We start from the raw sequence: 4,316 nt of genomic DNA on the forward strand, positions 1-4,316 counted from the left end.
GGTCAAACCCCTTCGCCTTACACACATGTCCTCACCCGCATCCCCTTCTGACACACCGCTAAAGGACCTTTCCTCAGACAGATGTCTCCCACCTAGGATCTGCAGACATGTCACTTGACTTAGCACTTTGGAACTCCCTTCGTACTTGACATATAGGGACAGATCTGGAGCTTTCTAAGGGAGTCCCAGAAGATCGAACCCACCTCAATACACTCACTCAATGGCAGCAAAGACTTCACTTATATAAATCATATAAAATGAGATTTGCTCAGGATTTACTTTGGGGAAAAACAAGTATAGTGGGGAAGCTGAAGAAAAGAGGCAAGGCAGTATATTTTAGTACATTCAAGTTGAAGTCAAATTCAATTAGTAACATTTTTAATCGTTTAATTGTTAATATTTCAAACCTGTAGGCAGGTGCCAAAAAATGTAACACACACCTACTGACTTCCCATAGACATTAAACAAATACTATTATTTTGCAATATTTGCTTCAAATATTTCTAGTTTGAAGAGATTAAGTTAAACATTTTAAATTAAACAATGTCCTTCGTCCTCTCTCTTACTCATCCTTCTCCACAAAGGTGGCTTCTAATCTAATAGTTGTGTGTGTTATTCCCATTCTTGTTTTTGTGACTTATCTGTGTAAGGATGAATATACAAAATATATCTGCCTTTGCTTCTGTGTCTTAAATTTTTTATAAAGGTTTTTGTGCTGTTCAGTAGTTTTGTAGCTTGCTTTTAATTTTTTTAAAAATGTATTCATTTTTGAGAGAGACAGAGACAGCATGAGCAGAGGAGGGGCAGAGAGAGGGGGAAAGAGAGAATCTCAAGCAAACTCCACACTGTCAGTGCAGGGCCCGACGCAGGGCTTGAACCCATGAAACCACGAGATCACGACCTGAGTTGAAATCGAGTCTGACGCTTAACAACTGAGCCACGCAGGCACCCCTGTAGCTTGCTTTTAGACTCAATAATATTTTCCCACTTTATCCGTATAGTTATACGTGGATCTAGGTCTACACACATTGTGTACTATCTCATCCTATGATTAAACCTCCGTTTCTTTATTCATCACACCAAGAAAGGATGTGAAAGTTGTTTCTACTCTTTACTGCTCTGCGCAGGGCTGCAATGATTATCATTTCACACGCCGTCTTGCACATTTTAGAACAAGACGCGTAGAAGTGAAGTTGCTGACGCCTTCAACTTTCCTCCAGTTTGTCAGTTTCCCGTCCAAGAGGTGATGGTAATTCGCAATGCCCAGGGATGAGTGCACATTCCTGTTTTCTCACATGCTGTGAATATCTTCTCCAGTCTGGTTTCCAATTAATATTAAGAAAAGCCAGTGGTTATGATAGGTAACTTATAAAAATATCTAGAAATAGCTTTTCTTTGGATAAAGAATTTCCTTCTTTTCAGGGCTGAGCATAAGGTTACCTACGATTATCTAAAATGTTATGGTGTATATACTCCTGAATGTTATCAAAAGACGTAACAGTCTTTAATGTTCATATCTTGGCCTCCTTTTGTTTTTATGAATGTTGCTAAAATTGATTTCTACAATAGAAAGCAGATTCTATGTCTGCTAAGTCGAGTGTGAAATGTAGAATGCCAGTAGAACATTCTCCAGCAACTACTTATCTTAGAAATCATTTTATAAAACAAATCCTGTTCTTGGTGACATAATTTGTTCTCTGCCCAGAGTACCAGGGAGAGCTTCATGAGAAGTAAATGTAGATCTGTGTACATATGTGTATATTTGTATATGTCAAGGGAGTATCTTTATTTTAATCTTACACTCCACTTGATAAATTAAACTTTGAGGAAACTATGTTTTTATGGCACCAATGTAACATATGCATCATGGAAAAGTAATTTAGTTATGTCTTAATTCTTCACTCATTTCCACTAAAATAAATACAGAACAGATTCAGAAAACTGATGCTGAGGACAGACTTAGTGAATCTGTAAGCCTGTGGCTGGAAGCCTAAAATATTATTTTGAATTAGGCTATTAACTCATTTGAGATAATTCTATCCAGATTTTGGTCTGTATTTATTCAACTGATTTATTGTCTGTTTTTCTCCCTCCCAAATGGGGTTCATTATGTCTCTTTAAAGCAATGTTTTCCATGTTTTCTACCATTTTTTATTTTTCAGGGTACTTTATATCCTAATTATTGAGTTATGTATCATGTACTCCTAATTATGAAACTTAGATTTGCCGTGTTTCCACTTTAGTGGGTGAGTTTGGAGGTATGTACATACACACACATACATGGCCTCAAAATGGTCTCTTTAAAAGATAGTGGTTACACTTTTAGAAGCTTTGCTCCCCTTTAACTACTCGTACGAATTTAGGGAGGCTTCTGACACGAAAAGGGACTCCCCCCACATGACTGGAAATACTACAGCCAAACGCAGTCCGCTCGGCAATCTACCTGCTGACTTTGTGGATTTTCCCCAGAAGAACTAAGTGAACGAGGTGGCCTTCTCTTTACAAATAGCAACATGGGGACGGAGCCTGGCAGTGTGGGGTTGGGACCTTGTCTCCGTAACTTGCTGTGATCTTGTTAGAGTCACTCAGTGTTTGTTGATCCGTCTGTTAGAGTGAGAACACCCATCTTCTGAGGTTGCTGTGAGACCGACTGTCCCGGCTGAAAGCAAGACAGAGCAAACATGCAGTAAACACGAGCTCCTTCTTGGCCCCAATGGCGTCTCCCTGACTTCTAAGAACATCCTCGTTAACAGGGTCCTCCCTTAGTCTTCCCACGAACTGGAAAGCATCCCAAAGTAAGAAAGCGTTATGTTGATCAGCTCTTACCAACGGCACCGAAAGTCAGGTACTCGTGAGCCCTCTGAGACGAAACTGAAGGAAAAGAAGATTCTCTGCCATGAGTCAGGCCTTCGTCACGTTCCCGGGGAAACTTTGATATCGTCACAGCCTCACAGGTACCAACAATTCCGGAGATCTACCTAAGTACCACGGGAAAGATCATCCTAATAAACTGTAACACAGCCCAGGGAATCAGACCTTCCCATCGGGAACAGCAGGTTACCTTTTTATAGAGGCCGACAGCTTACAAAGGGTTTTCATAGGCTTTATCGGCTTCCCGCTCTCTGTGTGAAGGTCAGGCAGATGGTTTCTCCCTCTCTTTTCAATACAAAGGACACTGAGGCTCAGAGAGGTCAAGAACACAAAGTGATGGGTGGAGATGGGAGTTTAGAGTCTCCTGACCAGCTGGATCCTATTACGCTGGGTGGAACCTTATGAATTTGTCATTTTTGTAGTAGAATTGAAAAGTGCATGTGGTTTTCTCTACACAGTGTCATCTTATTCAGAAACAGTGTAGCCACACAAGGTCACAAACTAGCCTAAGCACAACTAGGAAATCTAATTACGGGAGGGACTGAGAATCCCGCAGCGTGGCTGGCATTAGGTGGAGACCCATCAGAGGCTCAAACATGGAGGCCCATCTCTCTCTCTCTCGCTCTCCTTATCTGGGCAATCCTTGTATTGGCTTCGTTGCTGGCAAGCCCTCCTCACGGCGGCTGAAGGCCCCAAGTTTCCCTGGTCCTCACAGTCTGAGATGTCAGCAAACAGAGGGCTCTTCTCTCTTGTTATGTCCCGTGATGTCCTGGTCTAAGTCTGCGGCCTAGCTCAGGTCACCATGTCTTTGATGGAAGTTTGAGGGATGTGTGATGGACTGCCCTATCAGTAACAAGAGGGAGGCAAGATGTTAAAGAGGAGCTCAGTTCCCAGAAGAAAGGGGGCAAAAGGGCTGCCCAAGCCAAAACAGCACATGTGCATTGCACGTAAAATACACATCGACGGAGTGTCTAATATTCGGTCCAATACGGCACTTCGACTCACCCGATACGAAGAATCAAAAGAGAGAAAAGCAGAATCAAAAGAGAGAAAAGAGGGACAGTGACTAGAAAAGGCAGAGAAAACTTAACTGGTCAAAGACCAAGTTAAAAACAACACCAAAAAATGGCCATTGGATAACTACAGAATAGAATTCATTCACTTGTAAAGAGGAAATGTATTTCCTTGACATTGGTAACATTTTTATCTAAAAAATAGGAAAAACAGTCAAGTTTTATGGAGAGATTTTAAATACCAAAAGTCGGCTTTTGCTCACACAAAGTCAGGCTTACTATTTCATGTATCAAGTCCTGGGGTGTCGTTTGAAAAGTAAATAATGCTCAACTTACTGGACAGCCCATCTCCATGGTCCCAAATTCCTGTCGAGCAGGAAACAGAATTGATTTCAGGTCAGAAACAAGCAGGCTATTCGCATCTGCCCTACA

The 4,316-nt window shown here is 41.5% G+C and overlaps 1 long non-coding RNA gene across 1 annotated transcript; it reads right to left on the minus strand.

Moving 5' to 3' along the window:
* Nucleotides 1-361: 361 nt before the first annotated feature.
* Nucleotides 362-2,816, minus strand: LOC131519747 (uncharacterized). The gene is made up of 2 exons (XR_009265772.1): nt 2,444-2,816; nt 362-1,318 (listed from the first exon to the last, which is right to left on the minus strand). It is a non-coding gene; the product is annotated as an uncharacterized LOC131519747 (long non-coding RNA).
* Nucleotides 2,817-4,316: the final 1,500 nt, after the last annotated feature.

The sequence above is a fragment of the Neofelis nebulosa genome, chromosome 1 (assembly GCF_028018385.1).
Source record: "Neofelis nebulosa isolate mNeoNeb1 chromosome 1, mNeoNeb1.pri, whole genome shotgun sequence".
NCBI lineage: Eukaryota > Metazoa > Chordata > Mammalia > Carnivora > Felidae > Neofelis > Neofelis nebulosa.